The sequence below is a fragment of the Erinaceus europaeus genome, chromosome 9, assembly GCF_950295315.1.
Source record: "Erinaceus europaeus chromosome 9, mEriEur2.1, whole genome shotgun sequence".
Taxonomy (NCBI): domain Eukaryota; kingdom Metazoa; phylum Chordata; class Mammalia; order Eulipotyphla; family Erinaceidae; genus Erinaceus; species Erinaceus europaeus.
In genome coordinates, this window is record NC_080170.1 from 20,925,003 (window position 1) to 20,942,769 (window position 17,767).

At 45.9% G+C, this 17,767-nt stretch overlaps 1 protein-coding gene across 15 annotated transcripts in view; it reads right to left on the reverse strand.

Annotated features, from left to right (window-relative positions):
• The window catches only part of ZBTB38 (zinc finger and BTB domain containing 38), a 126,777-nt gene that overhangs the window by 63,096 nt on the left and 45,914 nt on the right, over positions 1–17,767 (reverse strand). For all 15 annotated transcript variants that reach the window (XR_009551523.1, XR_009551524.1, XR_009551521.1 and 12 more), the window contains one exon: positions 16,861–16,965. The gene's annotated coding sequence lies outside the window, so the exon portion shown is untranslated. The remainder of the gene's footprint in view (positions 1–16,860; positions 16,966–17,767) is intronic.

Consider the following 17,767-nt stretch of genomic DNA (forward strand, 5'->3'; position numbering starts at 1 on the left):
CCTTTCTTTCTTTCTTTCTTTCTTTCTTTCTTTCTTTCTTTCTTTCTTTCTTTATTTTCCTTCTTTCTTAATTTTTTAAATATTTATTTATTTTCCCTTTTGTTGCCCTTGTTGTTTAACATTGTTGTGGTTATTGATGTTGTTGGATAGGACAGAGAAATGGAGAGAGGAGGGGAAGAAAGAGAGGGAGAGAAAGATAGACACCTGCAGACCTGCTTCACCGCTTGTGAGGCAACTCCCCTGCAGGTGGGGAAGCTGGGGCTTGAACCGGGATCCTTACACCGGTCCTTGCGCTTTGCGCCACGTGCGCTTAACCTGCTGTGCCACACCACCCGACTCCCCTGAAGAGGGCTTTCTGTAGTGTCTTCTTCCTGTCTCAATCTGAGCATGGCGACTGTTGGGTGACCCTGCAGGTGGCATGGGCACACATGCCAGGGTGTTTGGCTACTGACCCTGCAGACACATCACTCTGCCTGTGTGAGGTGGATGTAGCCTTTATCCAGAGCCGTTCCTTCATTTTCTGGGAAATGGGGAAGGTTCGTTGGCCTTGGCTTTGCTCTGGGCTGGGTCTGGAGAGCTTTTGGCGCAGAGCTCCATGGGAAAAGGCTGGGTGGCAGACTGCCAAGGAAGAAATGCAGACCTGAAGGCCGATGGCCGTGGTGCAGGCAGTGCTTTGAGCTCGATGGTGTGGTTCTATTATTGTTTGTTTTGTTTCATCTTTCCAGCTTTTAACCCACTTGGGTTATTGCTGGGGCTTAGCGCCAGCACTACAAACCCACTGCTCCCAGCAGCCATTTCTCTCTCTCTTTTTTTCCCTTTCTTTTACTAGGCAAGACAGAGGGAACTTGAGAGGGGAGGGTTCCAGAGAGGGAGAGAGAAACATAGGCACATGCAGACCTTCACTGCTGGTGAGCCTCCCACCCTGCAGGTGAGGAGGAGTGGCTTGAACCCAGGTCAGTGTGCATCGTAACACATGTGCTCAACCAGGTGTGCCTGCCTGGCCCTAGATGGTGTGGTTCGAGAAGAGGTGTCCAGGGCAAGCTGTCCCTGGGTGACATCAGCCTGCAGGCCGCCTTCATCCACTGCTCAGCCCACACTTAATGCACATCTGACATCTTTGGCCATTTCCATCACAACTTTAGACCCTAATCTACAAGAAGTATGAACTGACTTTCAAGTTTTGTTCTTGGGGGCTGGGCGGTGGAGCAGCAGGTTAAGCACACATGGCGCAAGGACCGGCAAGGATCCCCGCTCGAGCCCCCGGCTCCCCACCTGCAGGGGAGTCGCTTCACAGGCGGTGAGGCAGATCTGCAGGAGTCTGTCTTTCTCTTCCCCTCTCTGACTTCCCCTCCTCTTTCCATTTCTCTCTGTCCTGTCCAGCAGTGACAACAGCAATGACAACAACAATAACAACAACAATAAGCAACAAGGGCAACAAAAAGGAAAAAAAAAACCCTAAAGTTTTGTTCTGCCTGTAACCTTTCAGTCTTTCAACAGTAGTTCACTGTCCTCTCTGGCCTTAACTGGTGAGGTAGCAGCACTCATGTTCTTAGAACTACCCCAGGACTCCAACTAAGTGAAGGCGAGCTGTGAGGAATGCCAGCTGGGTCACACAGCTTCTTCCAGAGCCAGCCTGTTTGTTCTTCCCCATGTAGAATATTTCTTCATGGGGCAGGGCGGTAGCACAGTGGGTTAAGCGCACAAGGCGCGAAGCGCAAGGACTGGCACAAGGATCCCGGTTAGAGCCCCAAGCCCCCACCTGCACGGGGGGGGGGAGGGGGGGGAGTGTGTGTGTGTGTGTGTTTCACAAGTGGTGAAGCAGGTCTGCAGGTATCTGTCTTTTCCTCCTCTTCTCTGTCTTCCCTTCCTTTCTTGATTTCTTTCTGTCATACCCAACAACAACAATAATAACAACAACAATAAACAACAAGAGCAAAAATAAAAGGAAAAAATAGCCTCCAGCAGCAGTGGATTCATAATTCATAGTGCAGGCACCAAACTCCAGTGATATCCCTGGAGGAAAAAAAAAAGATTTCTTCATACGTGAGTTCGAGGGGACAGATATTAAACTTGCCACTTTGCTCCCAAAGCCCTTTTAACTACAGGGTTGGCTCAAGCTCTCTCCTATTATGTTTTGATTTACTGGCAGGAGGATCTTCACACATGTGCAACTGCATATGCCCGGCAGAGCCTTGTTTGTTTGCTTTTACTTTTTTTTTTTTGCCTCCAGGGTTATCGCTGGGGCTCGGTGCCTGCACTATGAATCCACTGCTCCTGGAAGCCATTTTTCCCTTTTGTTGCCTTTATTGTTTATTCTTGTTGTTGTTATTGCTGTCCTTATTGAATAGGATAGAGAGAAATGGAGAGAGATGGGGGAAGACAGAGAAGGGGAGAGAAAGACAGACACCTGCAGACCTGCTTCACCGCTTGTGAAGCAACCTCCCTGCAGGTGGGGAGCCGGGGGCTCAAAGTGGGATCCTTGAGCCAGTCCTTGCGCTTTGCACCATGTGCGCTTAACCCGCTGCTTTTACTTTCAGAAGCAGATTAAGACATCACAGCACTGCTCAGTCATTACAGAACTTCCCCTGGTGTTGTGTGTGGCACTCCCATGAGGTGCTGGGGGTTTGAACACAGGTTCTCACACATGCACAGTGCTCGCTCTACTGGGTGAGCTCCTGGTCGCTCCCGTTGCAGAAGGGGGTTCACACTTCCCCACGAGCCGGTGGCATCCCTAACGAGCCAGCAGCGTTCTAACAAGGGAAGCACTGATTGCTGAGGATGCCTAGGCCTTTTGTCAGTCGCTTCTTACCAGGTCAGGGCATTCTGAATCTACATCATGTGCCATCCCAGTGTCACACAAAGAGCAATTCCAAAAAGCTGAATCACAGAAGCAGAGCCCGGGCCGCCTGGTAAGAGAGTGCTTTCAACAGTGGACCTGCCAAGATCACATGTGGACGTGGGGCCTTTGAGAAAACTTCTGGAAACAATGAAACTCAACTCAACCTCTGGAAGTGTCTGTTCTAGAGACATGGGGGCGAGGGGGCCTGGCAGAGCCGACCCCTTTAGTTTGGAGAGCCATGCTGGTGGGCAGCTCCCTCCCAGTGCCCTGCCCGGGTCTGCCACGCCTCTTCTGGGGGGCTGCCCTCCTGGTTCCAGACATAAAATGCCTCCCTATGACATCACCGTGAGGAACCTGCACTCTCAGTCAAGTTCACCTACATGCCCACCGCATGCACAGACCCTCCTTCCCTGTGTCACATCACTTCTCTCCCATCTCCCCTTTTTTCTGCGTGAAGCCACTGGCTGATGAAACTGCAGCCTCTGGAGAGATACCTGATACAGACTTCTGAGGTGGCGCAAGACTGAGGGCTCCCTCTTCCCAGGATTCGGGGTTCAGGAGACGCAAGTGACCAGCAGAACTGTCCAGCATCCCTCAGCCCACCCCAGGTCTGTGGTACAAGTTGAGGCACTCTTTCTTTCCTTCTTTCTTTCTTTCTTTCTTTCTTTCTTTTCTTTCTTTCTTTCTTTCTTTCTTTCTTTCTTTCTTTCTTTCTTTCTTTCTTTCTTTCTTTCTTTCTTTCTCTTTCTCTCTCTTTCGCCAGCAGGGTTATTTCTGGGGCTCCGTGCCTGCACGGCTCCACTGCTCTGAGCAGTCCTCTCTCTTTTAATTCTAGACACAACAAAGCAAGAGAAACAGAAAGAGGAAAGATATGCTCCACCACTCATGAAGCTTCTCCTCTGCAAGCCTGCCCTTGTGATCGCCTGGGATTCCAACCTGGGTCCTCAGGCCTGGTAAGGTGTGCACTCTACTGGGAGAGCTACCTTCAGACCCCTGCAAGCGCATTTCTACTGTGGAAATGCTACAGACAGACCAGTCTCGAAATAGACACAAAATAAAATCGGCTGGGGAAATAAAAATGTTGTGAGGAGGATGTTAGAGACTGTAATTTCCAGTTCTTTTCCCAACAATATTACCCCAAAGGAAATGCAGTTAAATATTGAATGGAGGTTTCTGGCAGCACACAGGTATCCAAACAATGGTCCTGCTCACCTGCTTTCGAGATAAATTGACTGGGGGAGGGAGGCAGCGGGCAATCACATCAGTAGAGAAGTTGTCTTTGTTTTACAAAGTAAAATTCCCAAAACAAACCCAAACCCCACTGCAAGCAAAAGCCCACACCAGGCTGTTTAGGCAGAAAAAAAAAAGTATGCTCTAAATATACTGATCTAAAAAAAAAAATCGAAAGAACAGGCTGTTCTGTAAAACCAGTTCGGGTTTCTGCTTGTGCTTTCATTTTAGAAGACAAATGCTCACAGACGCCACAGTGGGAGGAGTTCCACCCAGGGATTCAAACTCAGAAAATGGCCACCAGCTTCTAGAAACCTGAACAAGACAAGCCGGGTACCCCCTTCCCCCCAACCCCCGCCCTGGGACCCCCTGGGAACACAGGGCTCTGCCTCTCACCTAGAGCAACAGTCCCGAGAGAGGTACACGCCCCCTCCCCACACACAGGCATAAATCATGGCTTCCTAAGTCTTTGCTGCTGAGCGACAGGGTGAGTAATCACCCGACTTGCATTAGCCTTCCTCGTGGGGAGAAAATAGGTCACTTTTAATGTAAGGGAGCTGCAAGGATAGAGCTTAAGACTCCCTGTCAAATTTCATGAGGGGAAAAAATAAAATAAAGACCTCAAAAAGTTTCCTAAAATAGAGAGAAGCCCGAATCGCCTTATCTGAAACTCCTATCGCTAACTAGAAAAGAAAGTCTTCACATAGATTGTTCAAGCATGGGGAAAAAAAAAAGTTCTCAACTGGTTTCCTGAAAATGTCAGAAACAAATATTAAGAACATAAACCGGACAACAAAGCAGAGTGAGCAAACCGCTGGGTAACGCATATTCATTTGGGAAACACTACGTCTCCCCCCCCATAATTTACCGGGTTTCTGTGCATAAACCAACTGACAAATGTGTCGTGGCTAAAGAAATGCCAGAACTGCCAGACCCTGACAGGAAAAAATGTAAAGGTCAGGTTTTTTTAACCCCATTCCTCACAGTGCTGGGGTGGGCCCGTTCTCCACCGTCTGAGTCAAACCCCAGCAGGGGCTTCATTTCACATCATTGCTTTTTCCCATGGGCCCCAGTTCCTTCTGCTTCCTCCAAGGACCCTGCTGCCCAGCCCTGGAAAGCGAAGGAGGCCCAGAGGGAGCAATGAGACACATGGCAGTTTGACGCAGGCACCCAGGAAGCAGAGGGGCACCCTGGCTGCTCTGAGAGAGATCTCACTTTGAGACCCCGCTCCTCCGCCCTGAGGCTTCCTAGGAGCACTGAGACCTTGAGGAGTTTCACTCTTGGACTTTGTGTCAGAGCCCATATAGCCAGAAGAAACAGGTAAAAGCAAGGATAGAGCCTCACTATGGTCTTGGAGCAAATTCAGGGCTCTAACACAGCTAAAGAGGATGCTCCCTGCTCGCAGGAAAATACCACAATTTTGGAAAACACAGGTCTGTCTTGTCTGACAAGCTGGTAAATTCAAGCTAGTAAAGCTTTGTTTTCACCGGGTCCATGGTCTTGTCATCTAATTGTGATCATTTCTACAGATCATCAGAAGTGGTTCTAACACAGGGGCAGGAAAAAATTACAGAAACAAAACAGGGACTGGGAATCATGTCCAGCTCATGACGTAGGAAGTGACAGCTCAGATCACTCTGACCTTGCACAGAGCCTGTCTGCACAGGTCAGTGGCTATAAAACAAACAAAAAAACCTTCTAGAACTTTTGCATTTAAATAAGATGGGAAAATGGCGAAAATTGATGTACAGGAAACAGCCTTCTGCTTCTCCTAGCCAACATATTGATTATTATTATTACTTTGCTATTGCCAGGGCTTTACTGCACCAGGCTGACTTTTTTTTTTTTTTTTTTTTTAAGAGAGAGACAGAGGGACAGAGGGAAAGACACCATTGCACCAAAACTTCCCCCAAGTGTGGTGGCAGCCAAGTTAGAATCTGGGTAACACACATGGCAAAGCAGGTGCACAGGTGAGTGACCATCTCAAACCCTTGCCTAGCTTAAGACAAACATGTTGCAGCCTGGGAGGTAGCACAGTGGATAAAGTGATGGATTCTTTGGCATGGGGTCCTGAGCGCAATCCCTGGTATCAGATGTGCCAGAGTGATGCACGCTATCTTTTTTCCATTAGTAAATAAAGATTCAAACAAAACAAACATGCAAACAAACAAAGCTGACTCCCTGAATTAGCAGGAACCTGAGTTCATTCACGTGCCAGAAGCTGGCCTCAGAGTGTCTTGCTGCACGTGTCACGAGAAGCCAGCAGACCTTCGATGGGACAGCTCCACCCTGTCTCTAAGCTCTGCTTGCTTCCTGCCATCTCTGCTCCTGACAACCTGCCCTGGACCAAGCCCCACCTGCTGCTTCTGCAGAGAGCTTTCTGGAATGGGAATAGCACACTGGGGTCTGTTCCCAATCTGGATCTTTCTGTCAGAACCCTTATGTCCTCTAAAGTGGAAATCTTCCACCCTAAAATCCATGCACTTTTCTCAAAAATGCACAGGAGAAAGGTGGAATCTAAATTCTGGCCAGTACCAGTCTATCTGTGAGGACAGTCAGAAGGAGTTTGGATGCTGGGCTAACTTCTTGGGTGGGAGACAGACGACAAGGGACTCATGGCTGAGCTGGGAACGCAGTTCAATCTTTATTGATGAGCGGGAATGCAGTGCAATCAATTTAATCCCCATTCATTAGAAAATCCTGTCCTTTATGTCTCCTGAGGCGGAAGTGTCAGGAAGAGGAAGTACGTAGGATAGGGGGTGGGGAGAAGGAAAAAGCGTGTACACGCTCTTGGAGGTATCAAGCTTGCATCTAACCAGTGGGGAATAAACCAATGCCCTGTAGGCAGGGCGGGTCTCAGGTAAAGCAGTGATTATGTAAATAGGCCACAGCATTAAGCAATGCAAGCGAACCTAACATGATGATCAAAACAGAAGGGGTCTTAGAAGCAGAATTAGAAGCAGACCAACATTTCCCCCTTTCTTTTTAACTAATGGCCATAGTATCAGGAGTGTGGGGTGAACAGAAACCTATATCGTGCAGGCATTTTCAAAAGAACTGGCACAAAACAGGGAAACAAGTAAGAGAGAAGCAAGAACCAGCATGATGTCAAGGGAAGGCTTTCTGGGTGAAGGAACCAACATTTGGAAATGGGGACTCCTGGAAGATCTCAGGCCTGGAGTCTGTGCCTACCCTCCCTCCCTCATCTGTGTGCCTCAGCACCCTTGTTTTTCTGCTGGAGAAGAAGCAAAAGTTACTGCATCTCAGCAGGAGGAAACTTTAGCCATCACTGAGTCAAACTTTCTCTGGTCACAGAGGAGGAAACCAACCCAGCAAAGTTACAGGGCTTTCTTCTCCCAGGCTACACACTAGGTCATAGGAGTAAGTCCTAGCCTCCCACCTGGCTGCTCAAGCAGGAGTCTTTTTGATTTTTTTTTTTTGCCCCCAGGGTTATTGCTGGGGATCAGTGCCTGCACTACAAATCCACTGCTCCTGGAGGCCATTTTTGCCATTTTGTTGCTATTGCTGTTGTTATTGGATGGGACAGAGAGAATTTAAGAGAGGAAGGGAAGACAAGACAAAGAAGGGGAAAGACAGACACCTGCAGACCTGCTTCACTGCTTGTGAAGTGACCCCCCCCCCAGCAGGTGGGGAGCAGGGGGGGAATGGGGCTCAAACTGGGATCCTTACACCAGCCCTTACACTTCACGTCATGTGCACTTAACCTGCTACACCTAGCCTCGGAGGTTTCGTTTTTTTTAATCACCGCCACCTCCTTCTGGGTTCTTTCCCTTGCTCCTACACACTCTCTGGGGCCTTGGAGAGTAATCAAACACTAAGTAAACACCAAGAAACTCTTTGCAACTTTCAGCTGTCATGGAGAATAAGGAATGTTGAGGCCAGCACTGGGACAGTGACAGCAATAACAGGACACAAATCAGCTAAACCTTAAATCCATCGGTTTTTATATTCTAAAAGAAAATCTTGCTGTGGTACGTAAGGCTTAGGAAGGGCAGTGGGGTGGTCCGGGAAGTGGCGCAGTGATAAAACTTGAATTCTCAAGCATGAGGTCCTGAGTTCAATCCCCGGCAGCACATGTGCCAGAGTGGTGTCTGATTCTTTCTCTCTCTTCCTATCTTTCTCACAAAATCTTTAAAATAAAGAATATGTTTAAAAAAAAAAGAAGGGCAGTGGGAGGGCCCTTGAGGGTGGGGTCTGATGTGGTACCTGGCACACAACTAATATCTATTGAGTAAACCCATGTTTGTCCATTACCTTTGCTCCATTTTCTTCTTGTCAAAAATTCCAGAGTTACCATTCTATTAGGGACAAGGGTCTCCATGTCTCTAAGCTAGGCACAGAGACAATAATCAATTTCATATTCTCCTTAATGACCTGGAGAAATAGTTTGAGGTGGGAGGAGAGATAGGCCTGGGGTCTGTTGGACTCCCTGGGGTGAAAAATCTCATCTCTAGACTCCTGCTTCCATTCCCACCACACTGGATTATTTTGGTGCTCCAGTGGCACAGCTGAGATAATGCCCATAAGGTAGAGAATTCACTCTGTGAGCTTCAGTACTGTCCTCAGCCCTGAGGGGCTACAGGTATAGAGAAACGGGCTCAGCAAAGCTCTAGAGATCAGCATCCTTCTTCAAAGTAGTGAATTATCAACAAATGCTGATAACATTACCAAACAGCCAACAACATTCCCAAGAAATGTATTCCCACTAAGTCATCTGATCTGAAAATGAGACACTAGAAACACAACACAATTCAACAGACACAAGACTAATGTGTCTTACAGTCTCCATATACAGCATAGACATCAAACACATTTATGCCTAAATCCTTTCTGCGAATGAGAAAAAAAAAACACACAGAATTGGGAGTAGGAAGAAAAGGGTATATTTTCCCATCTATAAAAGGAAGGTTGGAATAAATAATCAGTGCAAATAAGCCTTAAATGATAGGATTTTCAGAGGTCAAATGGTGCCCTGAATTGGGACAGGCAAATGGCGCCCGGAACAGGAACACACAAGCAGCAGACCTAAGAAGACCAGATAAGTAAAGCCGCTTGGCTACCCATCCATCATGGCCTGCCTTTCTACTTATGAAGAGGTTTCCCAAAGCCTCTACTCTTCCTTCATGAGACAGTTTCTGTCTCTGGAACATTTTGCTCTGGGCCACACTTTGGTTCCCTGACCGGGAACTTTGGTTCCGTGATCTTTTGGATCTTTTGGACTGTGATCGTAGAGCTTGGGAGATGCACGGAGATTTCTCCTGGAACCTTCTGGACTTCCTCTCACATGTTTTCCACGAAGAAGGACTACTCTAAAGTGAAGAGCATTCTCCAGTACCCTGGCAGTCCCCAAGAATGGAGACACGTGGTTAGTTCTACCCTCCTGATTCGATTCTTTCTTCGATGGGAAGATATTTTTTAAAATGGGTGCCTGCAGCAATCCAGCAGGAACTGTCAGAAGCACCCTAAATGGAATTTTGAGGAGCTTTTTGGACTAGGACGCCCTCCGAGGACTCATGATGCTACATGGTGAGATCTGGATAATCCGGTTCAAGGTGAAAGAAGCAAAAACTGCCTACCACTTTTCTCTCAATTCCCCCCTTGTTGTTCTCTCTGAATATCTTAAGTTTGCTGTCTGCTTTCAGTTGCATTTCATAAAAGTGATTTGAATGACTGAATTTTTGTATGACATTGACTTTACAAAAAAAATGCTGGACACAGCCATGATTTCTAGAGACATCCAGAAACAATCCAAAAAATTGTTTTTTCCTCTTTTGATTGTTTATGTCTTGGAAACGTTTAATCCTGAAAACTGTATGAGTATGGGTGGGGAAGAAAAAGCAATGGTTATGCTGATGATTCTCATGCCTGAGGCTTCTAACCATGGTTCTTCTGTTTACCTTTCCACATTTTATTGAGTTTAAACTGTTTAAACAACCTTAAAATCATACTAGAAAGGACTTCCAATTATAATGGAGTTATCAATTATAGTAAACTTCTAATCTGCTACAAGTTTTGTTTGACAAGTAAGTGAATTACAGCTGTCAAGTCTTCATATGAAAAAGCATCTGCTCAAATGAAATCCATGGAAATCCATCTGGACCCCTGTTCTCTGACATCGCTCACAAAATGGCATGACTACAGCATCCCCCCCAAAAACCAATGATGTGACCTGGCATAACCTGAAGAAACTGATTCACAGACTCCAAAGCTCACTCTCTACAGAAAAGTGGAATTACAGCAGCTGACCTTCCCCATCGAGACAGATGTGCAGCAGTTCATCCCCTGACATTTCTTCTGTGGTTATCTGCTTTGGACTGACACTTCTCTTGGACCTACTGGTATACCTCTTGGGCACTTTACACAAATTTACAGCAGTTTTCCTTTATGCTTCTGGGTTTCTCAAAGACTGACTGCAGCAGTCCATGGACTTTGTAGCCAGAGCCTTGGAACTCTATAGGCCACGCCCCCTCACCTTCAGGCCCTGCCCCCAGAGCCAGGAAACTCCCCCTCCTTACTAGGTCATGCCCACAGAGGCAGGAAATGCCCTTTGAGGCAATAGATGCCCCAGAGGCAAGAAATGTCCTTTCGCCTGCAAGGCTCTGCCCCTTGAGGTAGGAAACACCCCTTCAGGCCTCCCCTTGGCATCACACTGGTTCTTGCTGCTCTCCTCCTTGTTCCTCCATGTCTTCTGCCAGTTCTTTTGAAAATGCCTGTACAACATAGGTTTCTGTTCACCCCACACTCCTGATAGTATGGCCATTAGTTAAAAAGAAAGGGGGAAATGTTGGTATGCTTCTAAATTCTCCTTCTAAGACCCCTTCGTTGCACTGCTTGACGTTGTGGTCTATTTACATAATCATTGTTTTCACTGGTTTAATCCCCACTGGTTTGCATGCTATTTTCCTTCTCCCCACTCCCTATCCAACATACTTCCTCTTCCTGACACTTCCGCCTCAGGAGATATAAAAGACAGGGCTTTCTAATGAAGAGAGATTTAGAAGAGATTAGATTGTTGAACGGCATCCCCGCTCGTAAATAAAGATTGAACTGCGTTCCCAGCTCAGCCATGAGTCCCTGGTTGTCTGTCTCCTGCCAGAGAAGCTAGACTGGCACATGAAGATGAAACAGAGCTGTTTATTCGCTCACTCTGTCAGAGATAAGTGCAGGTAAGTCTTTTAATGGTGTGACTGTACCACAGTTACCACTAACGGTTACTGCTAACAACATTTTACCTTACATTGTTTTTTATAAACTCTGGGCAGAGGGACAGTGTCACCACTTACTCCAGAGAAAAATAAAGTGGACTGGGGCTGCCTGTCACCTGCTTCTTTAATGACAGATCAACCAAACAGGGATAGCAGGCTATGGTGGTACAACCATTTCTTATCTGTCTGGGATCTTTCTATTTTTATTTTAGTATCAGTATGAATCATGAGCTCTCGTGGTACAACTAAATGAAACTTCTGAGCATAAATATGTCTAATATTGGACTACCAGGAAAGTCATGACGTGTTTTTCTGTGCAAAAATGTATCATAACTTTTCTGACAACCCAATATAAATTGTATCTGAAATTGACAGATCAGTTCTCAGCTTTATCCCTTGCTGTTCCCTAGACACTGACAGCTGTTAATCTTCATTGCAGAAGTGTGGGTGTCAATGAAAGGTACCCAGGGGATTACCCCAAATCTGCTGAATTAGAACCTATACTTTAAAAAGTTCTCCAGGTAGATTGTTTAAAATTTTTTTTTTTGATCTTTATTTATTATTGGATAGAAACAGAGAGAAATTGAGAGGGTAGAGGGAAATACAGAGGGAAAGAGACAGAGAAACTGATGAAGCTTCTTCCCTGCAGGTGGAGAGCGGGGGCTTGAACCCAGGTCCTTGCACACTGTATGTGTGCACTTAGCCAGGTGCACCACTGCCTAGCCCCGGGGATTCTTACCTATACATTGCTGATACATTAACTCACACAGTTTAGGTTATTCCAGTGGGAAGTTCATCCTTTCCAAGATAAAATTCACACATTAAAATGAGTCAAAGATAAGGCTTTATATATAGATGCTCGTTAGGTAGAAATTTACATACCTACATAAGGTTGTAAGGGGGAAGGGAACAGACAGATATTATTTGCCTGCAGTGGTATAAATCCCAACCAAATGTAATCACTCAAATCTTCAAAACAATCCTATTTGAGTTATGGGTGGAAAAAGTTAGGCCTAGAGAGAAGGCAACTTTCCTCAAGTCACAAGGCTGGAAAAGGGCCCAGTGAGGTTGTGAAATGAGATTTATCTGACCCCAGTCTTCTCATTCCAATGTACTAAGCTCATATGCCCATGAAAACACGTGCAGGCGTGCGCATGCACATAAGTCCTACAGTAACCATACAATGAAAGACAAAGGACTGCAACTCCTTAACGTTTTACCCCATGTTCCGTGGGAAAGTAAATACAGAAGCTAGACCTCCCATCTTCTGCACCCCATAATGACCCTGGTTTCATACGCCCAGAAGATTAAAGAATAAGAACGCTATCAGGGGAGGGGATGGGATATGGAGTTCTGATGATGGGAACTGTACCCCTCTTATCCTATGGTCTCGTCAGTGTTTCCATTTTATAAATAAATAAAGAGAAAAAAAGACGTTTTACATCCACATAAATCTAGTTTCTACAAACTTCTCTGCAGAGAACAGATATGATCACGAACACAAACTACACTTAACAGCCTGGATATTAGTGAGCAGCAGTGTATTCGGGGACTTGCTAGGGTAAAACTTAAAGAGTGATGAAGGAAAAAACATTTTTTTAATGCAGTGACTAGGTTTTGGGTCTGTGAGGCTTATGTTTTTACTACTGACTTATCTGCTGGGTCCTTAACAATGATTTTTGGGGGCCGGGTGTTGTCACACCTGGTTGGGTGCACATGTTACAATGTACAAGGACCTAGGTTCAAGCCCTCAGTTCCCACCAGCAGGGGGGAAGCTTGGGAAGTTGTGAAGCAATCCTGCAGGTGTCTCTCTCACCCTCCTTCTCTCTCTCTCTCTCTCCCCTGCCTCCATCTCACCCTTCCCTAGATGCATTGGATCGACCTTCTCGTGGTGCATCCCGTGAGTACCCATTCATTGGGGAAACTGAAGATCCTTCCTAGCCGACTGAATTCACATGGATCCCAGTCACTTTCAAAGCCAGCAACAAGCAGCTCCTTACGCTGTTGACTGGCTATGGAAGAAGGGCAAACGCTAGAAGAAGAAGAAGTTTCTACCCAATAAGATTTAAAAAAAAACAGTGGGTTTTTGATGTGTTCAAGCGGTACATTTTTGCAAAAGAGACCACTTAACATTGATTCTGCAAGTCATATTACCTTTCCAAGGAAAACTCCACCAAATGTCCCAATCCAAGGGCTTCCTGAGCCTGGTCTATCCTGTTCTGGGCTCCCCTCAGTGGGAAAAGCCCTTCTCTTTTTTTTTTTTAAATTTAAAAACACCATTCCGACCACCAAAAGACTGTGTCCAACCCCCTCACCCCCACCCCATGAAGCTGAACATCCACCCTCACCCTCCACCCAGAGTTTTTACTTTGGTGCCCTACTACAAATTTAGTCAGATCCTGCTTTGAGTTAGACTTTCTGTTATTCTTTCTCAAATTCTGTTTATGAGTGGGAAAAGCCCTTCTGCTGCCTTCTGGAGTCTTCCTCCCTATGGCTCTTCCTCCTGTTGGGTCCTCACCAAGCTTCATCTCCTTTCTCATCAAGTCTCATCCCTAACCTCTACCTCCCTTTATCCTCCCTACAGACACACCTCCTCACTTTTTTTTCTTTACTATATCTTTCTTTTTTAAAAAAATATTTATTATTTATTCCCTTTTGTTGCCCTTGTTGTTGTTTTTTATTGTTGTAATTATTGATGTCATCATTGTTGAATAATACAGAGAGAAATGGAGAGAGGAGGGGAAGACAGAGAGGGGGAGAGAAAGATAGACACCTACAAACCTGCTTCACCGGCTGTGAAGCAACTCCCCTGCAGGTGGGGAGCCGGGGGCTCGAACTGGGATCCTTATGCCAGTCCTTGTGCTTTGCGCCACCTGCTATGCTACCGCCCAACTCCCACCTCCTCACTTTTTCTATCAACTGTCTCCTAAGCTAGCCTTGACCTTCCACTGAAGTGCAAAGGCCCATGTGTCTGAGGGGTGTCACAGTGCAACACTTCAGATTCAGTACCTCTACAATATGGCTGCACACCTCCTTCCCAGTTTCCTTCATGAGAACCACTGCACTAAACATCTCAGTGTCAACTTCACCTGCTCCATTTCTAATGATGTATCAAGCTGGATCAACAATTTTCTTGGCTCTGTGCCTTTCCTACTTCACAACCTCCATGTCGAATCTTTCCCTCGGTGGAACGTATTCTTGTTTCTCTCTCTCTCTTTTTTTTTTTACCAGGAATATCCTTGGGGCTATGTGTCTGCATGATAAATCCACCACATCTATCAGCCAATTCTTTCCCCCCCCCCCTCTCTCTCTCTAACAGAGAGAAACTGAGAGGGGAGCAGCAGAGAGAGAAACACCTGCAGACCTGCTTCACCACTCATAAAGTGCTCTCCTACAGATGAAGAACGGGGGCTCAAACCTGGATCCTCATGCATGGTAGTGTGTGGGCTCAACTAAGGGTCTGATACTCTTCTAAGGGTCTTCTACCTCTGGTGTTTGTTCTGCCTTCTAATCTCCCTGAACTCCTACGCATAGCCCTGACACTCCCCTGCCTAAGTACCTCCAACCTTCCCATTGGCTAATACAGTCATATTTCCCAGCTTGGCACTGAAGACCGTTTTTTTGGCACCAAATGTTCTCCAACTCCATTTCCCTCTGGATGCCTGCATAGACCAGTTCTAACTCGATTAGACTCATAGCCTTTTTCTAAATCAGCTGTCGTGTTCTCTCCTCCCCCACTCCCACCTCAAATACCTCTTCCCATCTTTCATGAAAATTCCACATCCTTTAAAGCTTGGCTTCAATGCTTCCTTCTCAAGAAAGTGACCCACTGACTCAAAGAAGCAAAAAGGTCCTCTTCCTCCTTAACTTACCAAAAATTTTTTTTTCTATTTTTTATTTATTTATTTATTTATTTTTTTTGCCTTTTGACATATGATCATCCCTGAGTATTTCATTTCCTTCCTCACAAAATGGGGTCTGAGGGGGAAAGGGGCCACATCTTTCTGCTGCCAAATGCCTCTGTTCTCTGTTGCTTTGTATGCCTGGAGGTCTCACGGAACACTTATCATACAGATTTTACAGAGCACCTCAAGTTCACCAAACACATTCACATTCAACATTTCGTTTGTTCTGTATGGCGTTTAAGTGTATATAGTAAGTAGCAGTCAAGACTTACAATTTGACTGTATTTAAAGGGCGCAGCTCTTTGTAGCTGACAAACTAAAGGACCTCTTAGGTTGCTCCATTGCTAAATACTCAGTCCTGTGTGGCTCACAAAGCTGGAGAGTCAAGTCCCTTTGCCAAAATGCTTTTTTCTCCACTCATAGGTTAAGTATACAAATAAAAGGCCTCTCTATGAGTAGGTAATAGTAGTGGCAAAACAAAGTTTAAAGAAGTTATTCCACTCTGAAGATTAAAAAAAAATAAATAAAAGATTTTTCCTATATATCCAGCTGGAATCCTATTTCTAGATCAATCTCCAACATCCTTTGAGCTGAAAGTCTATCATATAAACCACAGACGATCTCTACCAATAGGATAAATAATTCCTTGTTAAGAGACTGAGCGTGACTAATATCATGATAAAGTCACAGTAATCTTCTTGGTCTTGAATACCCAAGTGCCCTACAGGACCTCAATAAGCACTTGCTGAAAGAACAAATGGATAAATTCAGAAAACCTCACAACGTATTACTTATAAATTGGAAATGAAAGTTTGACTGATGGCTGGAAATATACACTAACTTTGAAGGGGAAAGGCGAGAACTTTGACAATTCGGTTACTACTCTGCCTCTTCCGTGATAGCTCCTGCTTCGACTGTGCACTACGGGTGGAGGAGAGTCAAAAAGCAAGCACTGCCCAGTGCTTCTGCCTCTTTGGAGTTTAGGGTGCCAGCACTTCTGTGGCAAGCGCTTTGCCTTGACCTTTGTGGTCCTGGCATTGTGCTCTGCACACAGAATTTGCAGCAATGCCTGCCTGTGCTGCCTGCATTTCCCTGTTTGAATTCCTCACCTCAGAGGGGTTTGCAGGGAGCAAGTCAAAATCCAGAACATTGAACACGTGCACGAAAGTGTCCCATATGTGGTAGCTGTTACCATTACCACCGGAGACTGTACACATTTCACAGTTGGAACTGACTGTGCTGAACTGTCAGACATGTCTGGTTAAATCCAAATATCCTGAAAATAGGGGCTTCAAGCTTGTGACCCCTTAAGCTCTCAGGCTGGCAAATGAGTCCAGCCCACTGGGTCACCTTAAGGAGTCATTTACATTTTCTGGGGCTCCGTGATGTCCCCAGGGCTCTTTCTGGCCTAAAGTCACTAGAGATCCTAGAAGAGACTTACAGTGGCACCTGGTTGTCATAAAGCTGTACTCCCTTAGTCCCTCCTTTGCTGCTGGGTCTTCCCCATCATAGCCCCTCAAAAACAGTTCACTGCACTGTCGCTGTCCCTTTGTCAGCCCTGAACCTGGTATCTCTATGGCCCCTCTGGGAGTTTTCAGCGCTACAGAAAACCCATTTCCTTCTTCATGTTGGACCAAAGAAGAGATAGAAATGTGGTTACCTCACTCAGAACAGACCAGCCTTAGCGGAGTTAGTTTCCTGTACTTTGGCAGAAGTCACATGGAAATCCTGGGTTCTGAGTCCTCCATCTTCACCACATCAAGATCTAAAAAGAAAGAAAGAAAGAAAACACCAGACTCATGACTAACCGCCAAGATTTGATGTTTCAGCAACCACAGTGGTTGCAATCAGCATGTGCACTGAACATCTCCTCTCAAGTAAGGCGGTGACTGAGTGCAGAGACAGAGGTACACGTGTGACTCGGGCAGTCTTCACAAGGCCCCGACAGGGGAGCACGCTTCCATTTTACAACAACACAGAAAGAGGTCTAAATTCAACCTGGGACTTAAAGACAGATTCAATGGACTCCGATGCCTGGGTTATGAACCTGTAACTCTGGATTTCTTTCTTTTTAACAGTGATCCACTGGTGTTCTCCAAATTATGTTATGTAAACAGAAACCCCAAAGTCTCAAAACAATGCGCACTACGTGCAACGCATGCTGGCATTTTTCTCCTCTGCTCTTGTCTATCCGGCACTATCGGAAGAAATTCTGTAGCAACTGCTGAACCGTCTTCAAGATCTTCTAATGGATCCCCACAACTTCTTGGGGAAAACAAAAACAAAAACAAACAAACAAAAAACCCCCACTCCATTTAGACACCATACCTAACTGGAAATTTCTCTGCAACAACAGACTAAACCTTCCTGTGCCTTCTGCCGATAACCATCAAGCAGTTGAGCTTCATAACCAGGAGAAAAAGACTGCCTCTTCAAAATGTGCTTTACGGCACCCCAACGCATAGTCTGGAATGCCTTTAAGGCATATTCATTTGGGGCCAAAGTTCAGGATGGGAATTAATCGCTTACCTCCAGCACAGCAAGTGATAAAGTGCAAGCTGGAGGCA